General features: G+C 35.0%; 1 protein-coding gene across 1 annotated transcript in view; it reads left to right on the top strand.

The window, feature by feature from the left end:
- The first annotated feature begins 2,290 nt into the window (after positions 1 to 2,290).
- Positions 2,291 to 12,091, top strand: part of LOC124358546 — a 67,977-nt gene continuing 58,176 nt past the window's right edge. Inside the window, exon 1 of the mRNA XM_046810846.1 lies at positions 2,291 to 2,438. The gene's annotated coding sequence lies outside the window, so the exon portion shown is untranslated. The remainder of the gene's footprint in view (positions 2,439 to 12,091) is intronic.

Genomic DNA, 12,091 nt, shown 5'->3' with positions numbered 1-12,091 from the left:
TTCTTCATTTTTATCTTTTGACCTCAAATTCAACACAGTTCTTTTTGTGTATCAATACAAACCTATACACCAAGTTTCAAGTCTCTATGATTTATTTATCAATATTTATCGCACAGACAGACGGACGTTCTTCATTTTTATCTTTTGACCTCAAAATCAACGCAGATCCTTTTTGTATCAATACAAACCTATACACCAAGTTTAAAGTCTCTATGATCTATTTATCAATAGTTATCGCACAAACAGACGTTCTACATTTTTATCTTTTGACCTCAAATTCAACACAGTTCTTTTTGTGTATCAATACAAACCTATACACCAAGTTTAAAGTCTCTAGGAACTTTATATCAATGTATCGCACAGACAGACGGGACGTTCTTCATTTTTATCTTTTGACCTCAAAATCAACGCAGATCCTTTTTGTATCAATACAAACAAACCTATACACCAAGTTTAAAGTCTCTATGATCTATTTATCAATAGTTATCGCACAGACAGACGGACGTTCTTCATTTTTATCTTTTGACCTCAAATTCAACACAGTTCTTTTTGTGTATCAATACAAACCTATACACCAAGTTTAAAGTCTCTATGGAACTTTATATCAGGATGTATCGCACAGACAGACGGACGTTCTTCATTTTTATCTTTTGACCTCAAAATCAACGCAGATCCTTTTTGTATCAATACAAACCTATACACCAAGTTTAAAGTCTCTATGATCTATTTATCAATAGTTATCGCACAAACAGATGTTCTACATTTTTATCTTTTGACCTCAAAATCAACACAGTTCTTTTTTGTATCAATACAAACCTATACACCAAGTTTAAAGTCTCTATGATCTATTTATCAATAGTTATCGCACAAACAGACGTTCTTCATTTTTATCTTATGACCTCAAAATCAACACAGTTCTTTTTGTGTATCAATACAAACCTATACACCAAGTTTAAAGTCTCTATGATCTATTTATCAATATTATCGCACAGACAGACGGACGTTCTTCATTTTTATCTTTTGACCTCAAAATCAACACAGTTCTTTTTTGTATCAATACAAACCTATACACCAAGTTTCAAAGTCTCTAGGAACTTTATCTATCAATGTATCGCACAGACAGACGGACGTCCTTCATTTTTAATCTTTTGACCTCAAAATCAACACAGTTATTGTTTTGTATCAATACAGACCTATAAACCAATTTTCAAGTCTCTATGATTTATTTATCAATAGTTATTGCACAGACAGACGGACGTTTTTTTTATCTCCTCAATCAACAGTTCCTTTTTTGTATCAATACAAACCTATACACCAAGTTTAAAGTCTCTATGATCTATCTATGAATATTTGTCGCACAGACAGACGGACGTTCCTTCGTTTTGATCTTTTGACCTCAAAATCAACATAGTTCCTTTTTTGTATCAGTACAAACCTATACACCAAGTTTAAAGTCTCTATGAACTTTATCTATCAGGATGTATCGCACAGACAGACGGACGTTCCTCGTTTTTTTAATTTTTTGATCTCAAAATCAACACAGTTCCTTTTTGTATCAATACAAACCTATACACCAAGATTTCAAGTCTCTATGATCTATTTATGAATATTTGTCGCACAGACAGACGGACGTTCTTCGTTTTGATCTTTTGACCTCAAAATCAACATAGTTCCTTTTTTGTATCAATACAAACCTATACACCAAATTTAAAGTCTCTATGATCTATTTATGAATATTTGTCGCACAGACAGACTGACCGTTCTTCGTTTTGATCTTTTGACCTCAAAATGAACACGGTTCTTCTTTGTATCAATACAAACCTATACACCAAGTTTCAAGTCTCTATGATCTATATATCAATAATTATCGCACAGACAGACTGACCGTTCTTCGTTTTGATCTTTTGACCTCAAAATCAACACGGTTCTTCTTTGTATCAATACAAACCTATACACCAAGTTTCAAGTCTCTATGATCTATCTATCAATAATTATCGCACAGACAGACGGACGTTCTTCGTTTTTATCTTTGACCTCAAAATCAACGCAGGTCTAGTTTAAAGTCTCTATGATCTATCTATTAATCGTTATCACACAAACAGACGGATGTTCTTCGTTGACCAGCTTAAGAAGAGCCTGGACTCTCCTTAATGAGTCGATCACATGTGAGAGTGTGTGTAATACGGCAGACAGTACCGCATCCTCCTGACGTCACGTGGTCTCTATCACGGCTGAGTACACAGTGTCATGCAGCTCAGTCATCAACTAGACAGCTGCTTATCACTCAAGAGTCGAGGCTATGACCTTGTTCTCTGATAACGTTTATTGTTTGTGTCTACCACCGGTAGCTGTGGTGTCGAACCTAAATTTTACACTTATGACTAACGAGATGGTAATTGCTGATAAGAGGTCACGTGAACCGGGTCAGATACAGCCAGGTATGTGATAGTCTTACGAGTCTTAGATTATCATCAATGTAATTAACTATCGCAATTTGTGACAGTGTAAATATTTCAAAAGTATTATTTATACACGTCTTTATAAATACGCGTGCATAACTTTATAAACACACTTTTAAGTTCACTTAATGTAATTATTGTTTAAATTTGTTTACTAATAATTTTACCAATTGCAAAAAGATGAATAATGTTTTATGGAAACTTTAGTTGAATATTGACGACTCGACTTCAATGACGGTCGGTTTTAATTTATGTTTAAAGAAGAATCTAAGCCCATTAAATTTATGGGCATCTTTGGATAAGATGCAACAAATGAATATTAATATTTTCAAAGATACTATTAATCGTAATGTTTTCGTTTGATGGACCTTTTTAATCCGTAAAATACTTGCATAAATATCTGGTACTGCGATATATGCTGTGTTTCAGTTGTACTGCAGTACTGTTTTATAGGCACAGTTGTTCCATTGTATCTTCTGTGCTTTATCTTTTCTAAGATAAACTTCGTTTTCTTGTAAAAAGTACCCCGTTTTAAGTACTTAATAATATAAACTTTAAATTATGTAATTTTTAAAATTTAACTCAGGTTTATCTCAAACAAATTACTGAAAAGATGCTTTAGTCATAAAACCTTTCACAAAAAGTGTTAATAATTTCTTATAATCTAAAGTCAATTAAATAATAATCAAATAATCAAGCAATATGATGTACACCCTGTGTTTATAGTCAAATTCAACTAAAATTTTTCGATGAAATTTTATTAAACAATTATGGTTATGACTTCTTTTAATCAGCAAAAAAATTGAAACGATGTCTTAATTTTGTTCACCTTTAAATTCAGGATAAAAACATACACGTATACACCAGCGAGCACATTTAGTATAGAGTCTTTGACATCTGATAGCATCGTTGATATTATAATCAATATTTAAAATTTCTCAGATTCCCATGAACGGTAAAAGGGTGTTAAGCTTATTTGTAGAGAATTATATCAAATCACAGTTCATTTGTACGACCGACCGATAGAGTGCAGCAGCTCGTAGCAATATATTAGCTCATGCCGATACTTAATACCTTCCATAAATTGGTGACGATATATTCGTCTTTAAACCGTAGCCATTTATCGACGTTATTCAAATGTGGTGTCCGCGTATTTTATCACCATTGGTTGGGAAAATAGAGCTCCCAAGCTGATGACTTACATGACACCATATCAGTTACAAACGACAGTGATTATTTATACTGTCTGGCTAAGTATTCAAATGCGATGTCCTCGTTTTTTATCATCATTGGTGGGGAAACTACAGCTCCCAAGCTGATGACTTACAGGACACTATAGCAATTATAAACAGTGGCGATCATCTTTACTGTCTGGCTAAGTATTTAAATCTGATTCCCCGTATTTTATCATCATTATTTGGAAAACTAGGTTTACCAATCTGATGACTTATAAGACACCATAGCAATTATAAACAGTGGCGATCATCTTTACTGTCTGGCTAAGTATTTAAATCTGATGTCCCCGTATTTTATCATCATTATTTGGAAAACTAGGTTTACCAATCTGATGACTTATAAGACACCATAGCAATTATAAACAGTGGCGATCATCTTTACTGTCTGGCTAAGTATTTAAATGTGATGTCCCCGTATTTTATCATCATTATTTGGAAAACTAGGTTTACCAATCTGATGACTTATAAGACACCATAGCAATTATAAACAGTGGCGATCATCTTTACTGTCTGGCTAAGTATTTAAATGGAATGTCCCCGTATTTTATCATCATTATTTGGAAAACTAGGTTTACCCATCTGATGACTTATAAGACACCATAGCAATTATAAACAGTGGCGATCATCTTTACTGTCTGGCTAAGTATTTAAATGGAATGTCCCGTATTTTATCATCATTATTTGGAAAACTAGGTTTACCCATCTGATGACTTATAAGACACCATAGCAATTATAAACAGTGGCGATCATCTTTACTGTCTGGCTAAGTATTTAAATGTGATGTCCCGTATTTTATCATAATTGATTGGGAAACTACAGCTCCCAACCTGATGATTTATAGGACACCTTAGCAATTATAAACAGTAACGATCATCTTTACTGTCTGGCTAAGTATTTAAATGCGATGTCCCTGTATTTTATCATCATTGATTTGTTAACTACAGCTCCCAACCTGATGACTTATAGGACACCTTAGCAATTATAAACAGTAACGATCATCTTTACTGTCTGGGCTAAGTATTTAAAACTGATTTCCCCGTATTTAACATCATTATTTGGAAAACTAGGTTTACCAATATGATGACTTATAAGACACCATAGCAATTAATAAACAGTGGCGATCATCTTTACTGTCTGGCTAAGTATTTAAATGTGATGTCCCCGTATTTTATTCATAATTGATTGGGAAACTACAGCTCCCAACCTGATGACTTATAGGACCACCTTAGCAATTATAAACAGTGGCGATCATCTTTACTGTCTGGCTAAGTATTTAAATGGAATGTCCCCGTATTTTATCATCATTATTTGGAAAACTAGGTTTACCCATCTGATGACTTATAAGACACCATAGCAATTATAAACAGTGGCGATCATCTTTACTGTCTGGCTAAGTATTTAAATGTGATGTCCCCGTATTTTATCATAATTGATTGGGAAACTACAGCTCCCAACCTGATGACTTATAGGACACCTTAGCAATTATAAACAGTAACGATCATCTTTACTGTCTGGCTAAGTATTTAAATGCGATGTCCCTGTATTTTATCATCATTGATTTGTTAACTACAGCTTCCAACCTGATGACTTATAGGACACCTTAGCAATTATAAAACAGTAACGATCATCTTTACTGTCTGGCTAAGTATTTTAAATGTGATGTCCCCGTATTTTATCATAATTGATTGGGAAAACTACAGCTCCCAACTGATGACTTATAGGACACCTTAGCAATTATAAACAGTAACGATCATCTTTTACTGTCTGGCTAAGTATTTAAATGTGATGTCCCTGTATTTTATCATCATTGATTGGTTAACTACAGCTCCAACCTGATGACTTATAGGACACCTTAGCAATTATAAACAGTAACGATCATCTTTACTGTCTGGCTAAGTATTTAAATGTGATGTCCCGTATTTTATCATAATTGATTGGGAAAACTACAGCTCCCAACCTGATGACTTATAGGACACCTTAGCAATTATAAACAGTAACGATCATCTTTACTGTCTGGCTAAGTATTTAAATGCGATGTCCCTGTATTTTATCATCATTGATTGGTTAACTTGAGCTCCCAATCTGATGACTTATAGGACACCATAGCAATTATAAACAGTAACGATCATCTTTACTGTCTGGCTAAGTATTTAAATGTGATGTCCCTGTATTTTATCATCATTGAGTTGGTTAACTACAGCTCCCAACCTGATGACTTATAGGGACAACTTAGCAATTATAAACAGTTAACGATTCATCTTTACTGTCTGGCTAAGTATTTAAATGTGATGTCCCCGTATTTTATCATAATTGATTGGGAAACTACAGCTCCCAACCTGATGACTTATAGGACACCTTAGCAATTATAAACAGTAACGATCATGTTTACTGTCTGGCTAATATATTTAAATGCGATGTCCCTGTATTTTATCATCATTGATTGGTTAACTTGAGCTCCCAATCTGATGACTTATAGGACACCATAGCAATTATAAACAGTAACGATCATCTTTACTGTCTGGCTAAGTATTTAAATGCGATGTGTCCCAGTATTTTATCATCATTGATTGGTTAACTACAGCTCCCAACCTGATGACTTATAGGACACCTTAGCAATTATAAACAGTAACGATTCATCTTTACTGTCTGGCTAAGTATTTAAATGCGATGTCCCTGTATTTTATCATCATTGATTGGTTAACTACAGCTCCCAACCTGATGACTTATAGGACACCATAGTAATTATAAACAGTAACGATCATCTTTACTGTCTGGCTAAAGTATTTAAATGTGATGTCCCCGTATTTTATCATAATTGATTGGGAAAACTACAGCTCCCAACCTGATAACTTATAGGACACCTTAGCAATTATAAACAGTAACGATCATCTTTACTGTCTGCCTAAGTATTTAAATGCGATGTCCCTGTATTTTATCATCATTGATTGGTTAACTTGAGCTCCCAATCTGATGACTTATAGGACACCATAGCAATTATAAACAGTAACGATCATCTTTACTGTCTGGCTAAGTATTTAAATGCGATGTCCCAGTATTTTATCATCATTGATTGGTTAACTACAGCTCCAACCTGATGACTTATAGGACACCTTAGCAATTATAAACAGTAACGATCATCTTTACTGTCTGGCTAAGTATTTAAATGCGATGTCCCTGTATTTTATCATCATTGATTGGTTAACTACAGCTCCCAACCCTGATGACTTATAGGACACCATAGTAATTATAAACAGTAACGATCATCTTTACTGTCTGGCTAAGTATTTAAATGTGATGTCCCTGTATTTTATCATCATTGATTGGTTAACTAAAGCTCCCAACCTGATGACTTATAGGACACCTTAGCAATTATAAACAGTAACGATCATCTTTACTGTCTGGCTAAGTATTTAAATGTGATGTCCCCGTATTTTATCATAATTGATTGGGAAACTACAGCTCCCAACCTGATGACTTATAGGACACCTTAGCAATTATAAACAGTAACGATCATCTTTACTGTTCTGGCTAAGTATTTAAATGCGACTATGTCCCTGTATTTTATCATCATTGATTGGTTAACTTGAGCTCCCAATCTGATGACTTATAGGACACCATTAGCAATTATAAACAGTAACGATCATCTTTACTGTCTGGCTAAGTATTTAAATGTGACTGTCCCTGTATTTTTATCATCATTGATTGGTTAACTACAGCTCCCAACTGATGACTTATAGGACAACTTAGCAATTATTAAACAGTAACGATCATTCTTTTACTGTCTGGCTAAGTATTTTAAATGTGATGTCCCCGTATTTTATCATAATTGATTGGGAAACTACAGCTCCCAACCTGATGACTTATAGGACACCTTAGCAATTATAAACAGTAACGATCATGTTTACTGTCTGGCTAAATATTTTAAATGCGATGTCCCTGTATTTTATCATCATCATTGATTGGTTGACTTGACTTGAGCTCCCAATCTGATGACTTATAGGACACCATAGCAATTATAAACAGTAACGATCATCTTTACTGTCTGGCTAAGTATTTAAATGCGATGTCCAGTATTTTATCATCATTGATTGGTTAACTACAGCTCCCAACCTGATGACTTATAGGAACACCTTAGCAATTATAAACAGTAACGATCATCTTTACTGTCTGGCTAAGTATTTAAATGCGAGTTGTCCCTGTATTTTATCATCATTGATTGGTTAACTACAGCTCCCAACCTGATGACTTATAGGACACCATAGTTAATTATAAACAGTAACGATCATCTTTACTGTCTGGCTAAGTATTTAAATGTGATGTCCCCGTATTTTATCATAATTGATTGGGAAACTACAGCTCCAATCTGATGACTTATAGGACACCTTAGCAATTATAAACAGTAACGATCATCTTTACTGTCTGCCCTAAGTATTTAAATGCGATGTCCCTGTATTTTATCATCATTGATTGGTTAAACTTGAGCTCCCAATCTGATGAATTATAGGACACCATAGCAATTATAAACAGTAACGATCATCTTTACTGTCTGGCTAAGTATTTAAATGCGATGTCCCAGTATTTTATCATCATTGATTGGTTAACTACAGCTCCCAACCTGATGACTTATAGGACACCTTAGCAATTATAAACAGTAACGATCATCTTTACTGGTCTGGGCTAAGTATTTAAATGCGATGTCCCTGTATTTTATCATCATTGATTGGTTAACTACAGCTCCCAACCTGATGACTTATAGGACACCATAGTAAATTAATAAACAGTAACGATCATCTTTACTGTCTGGCTAAGTATTTAAATGTGATGTCCCTGTATTTTATCATCATTGATTGGTTAACTACAGCTCCCAACCTGATGACTTATAGGACACCTTAGCAAATTATAAACAGTAACGATCATCTTTACTGTCTGGCTAAGTATTTAAATGTGATGTCCCCGTATTTTTTCATAATTGATTGGGAAACTACAGCTCCCAACCTGATGACTTATAGGACACCTTAGCAATTATAAACAGTAACGATCATCTTTACTGTCTGGCTAAGTATTTAAATGCGATGTCCCTGTATTTTATCATCATTGATTGGTTAACTTGAGCTCCCAATCTGATGACTTATAGGACACCATAGCAATTATAAACAGTAACGATCATCTTTACTGTCTGGCTAAGTATTTAAATGCGATGTCCCTGTATTTTATCATCATTGATTGGTTAACTACAGCTCCCAACCTGATGACTTATAGGACACCATAGCAATTATAAACAGTAACGATCATCTTTACTGTCTGGCTAAGTATTTAAATGCGATGTCCCTATATTTTATCATCATTGATTGGTTAAACTTGAGCTCCCAATCTGATGACTTATAGGGACACCATAGCAATTATAAACAGTGGCGACTATCTTTACTGTCTGGCTAAGTATTTAAATGTGTTTCCCCGTATTTTATCATCATTTGTTGGGAAACTAGATTTCCCAAGCTGATTACTTACAGGATAAAATAGCAATTATAAACACCAGTGATCGATCATCTTTACTGTCTGCCAGGAACTAGGAATGTTCCAGAAGCTGTGAACCAAACTGCACGCTCTGAGCACACAACTATAAACACCTCAGCTCTAGTTTCGGTGGAGGTCGAAATGGCCGGGTATAAAAGGGGTTAAAAATAAAAAATTATAATTTTTATCATATCATACTTTTATTTGGTACACTTAAAACCATTTACCTTAGTCAGACACGTAAATACATGAAAATCAAGGTCACCTTAACTATGTATAGACCCTTAAGGTGGTGCCTTTCAGTTTCTTTATCTAGTTGTCTGACAGTTATACAACTATTATTTATGTATCTGACGGATATAGAAAAAATAACTTGGAAAGGTTTATATTTTTTAACCTTTTCGATAACACCCCTCCCCCCCATTCGACTTCTAACGAACTAACATGGCTGCCGAGCTATTGCTTGTTAGAAATAATTGTTCTATTGATTTCAAGAAAAAGTAGATTGTGAGCTCCTACAGTGCAAATTAGCTGTCGGCTTCTCGACTAGAAGTGATATTGACAATCGTGCTCGTGGTGAGGGAGACAATCCTTTTTAATCCATTATTTTTCTTCATAATTTCCCATTTTAAACTTTCCATTTGGATGTTCAATAAGCGGAGACTGGATTTCGTATCCGATGGAATATTACTGGAAGACACGTGATGTTTGTGAAAACAACAACTTCGCAAGTGGTTCTATTCCTGCCAATGCTATTTCTAGGTACACGTTATTGATTTATAAATAACCTGCTATTACAAAGTAGCAGAATAAATAAATTGTTTTTCGTAAAATCTAAGTCGCACTAATAATAGCAGTTTTCACCACAAGAAGACAAAAGTGGTCGTTTTGGGTGTGCAATCACGATTTACGAATTAGGGAAAACCGAGATCAGAAATACAATTAAGCAGTCTAAAGACATTTTTGGGCAGCGTTTTATTATATAGAATACAAAATTAAAACTTATCCGCTTTATGAAATTTTTATTACGTAATAACTCAATATAGTAAAGCTATCAAGTTGACAAAACATCTTTTTTTATTTTATTTTTTTTCAGCCTTTGTGCTGAGCTACAAAGCTACAATTATTGTAGCTTTGAAGCACACTGTTTTTATTTATTTGTAAAGTACACTGTATATTCGTGTCTTTGCCTGATTGCCTTTCTCCGGGATTTGAACCCGTGATCTCTCAGTTAGAGGGCCGAGAATGTATCCATTAGTCTACGGAGGGGGGACTTGTATTTTTTTACATTTAATTCTACTGAAACAATAACAAAGTTTGAGTTTAGCACACTGAAAAAACTTGAATTGTGCGCCAGCTGAATTTTTGAAATCCTTCTAACTAACAAGGTAACGTAAAACAATCACTTTACAGAACAACTTAAGTATAAAACATTGTTATTTTTGTGCAAAGTGATAAAAATAGTGTTTTTTTTGTTTGCTGTAAACAATTTAAAAATTTATTTTTTTAAATCAGTTTTTACATAAATTGTGCAAAGTAGAAAAACAATTTTAATTTTTACTAAATTTGGTACAACACAAAGTAAGGCGAGAGCAGGAATTAAGATTAAATCTTCAAAAAATGAATTTACTGAAGGTCGATGCTTCTCCACACTTATATTACTTGACTGGAAGACAAATGCAAGTAATGTGCGGCGCGGCGCGGCGCGGAGCGGTGGTGTGAAGATGACAGAGATTACGTGAAGTGGCCTTGTGTGCGGAAGTGTTCCCAGGTTACAAGCCTCAGTGTAGAGCACACAATAGCACTTTCACCCGGGTTAGCCAAGCAGTTGCGTAAGCCGGAGAATAGAAGGTTAATATGCAACCACAGACGTTACCATTCGTGGTTTATGACACTCCGCTGAAGCAAGGCCTCTAGTCTTACACCATTGTAAATGTTGTGTATAAATCTCATGAGTATTATCAAAACTTAATTGTTCTCTCGGTGAGAATTTTTTAATTACCAGTCCCTTCGGCGTGACATACAGAGGAAATATGAACTCTGAATTCACTGGTTCCATCATCACGTTTTTGGTTTGTTCTCTTAGGAAGCTTAGAAATTGCACCTAGTCCGTAAAGGGCCTTTGAGCTGCTTCCGGAATAGCAGGATATTCTGGATGGATAATCTTGGAGGTAGGGGCCGCCTCCTGTCGAGATCCTTGAGGAAACATTTAGAGCATTAGTCTCAGTGATGTCCCCTCTGAAGAAGGGGAAGGCAGCTCTGGACCAGCCTCTCCAGTCAAAGCAGGCAGGGGATGGCACACGCACATATGCCTTTGACTCTTAGGGAACCCCACAAACTACAACAGTCATCTCCGCAGTAGACTAAACCTATCGAACTACCCCTACTATTGCACCCCAGAATCTCGAAATTTGCGGTTAGTGATGTGCCGCTCCTGAACATCTATAAGGTTCTCCAGATTTAAGTGACACATCGGTGTTTGCTGTACCTTCAACTGGAAGATATAAACCAGCCAGAACTGTCCCTCCTGGGCATTTCACGACGTTTAGTGATATCTAAGGCTACCAAATAATTCCTAGATATAAATTAAATATCTTACTGTTTTTAATGTGTAGAGGTAAACAATGTTAACAAAATTCGAAAGTAAAGACCAATTTTGGAAACTCTGGGAAATAATGTATTCTATGGCTGTATCATTTGACAAAAGACTTTATCATTTACCTTAGATCTTAGAAATGCACAAAAAATTTCCTCATTGTTAAATATAAACTTTGCTATCGACGCTACTATTGGAGAACACAACGTCTTAATCTAGGTCCACCACTAAGACTTCCACAAGACGACTTTTGAAATACCGCCAAAGGTCTCAAAATTGCTTAACGG

The sequence above is a fragment of the Homalodisca vitripennis genome, chromosome 3 (assembly GCF_021130785.1).
Source record: "Homalodisca vitripennis isolate AUS2020 chromosome 3, UT_GWSS_2.1, whole genome shotgun sequence".
Lineage (NCBI taxonomy): Eukaryota > Metazoa > Arthropoda > Insecta > Hemiptera > Cicadellidae > Homalodisca > Homalodisca vitripennis.
Note: the sequence above shows the minus strand (reverse complement) of the source record. Positions and strands in the feature narration are given on the sequence as shown.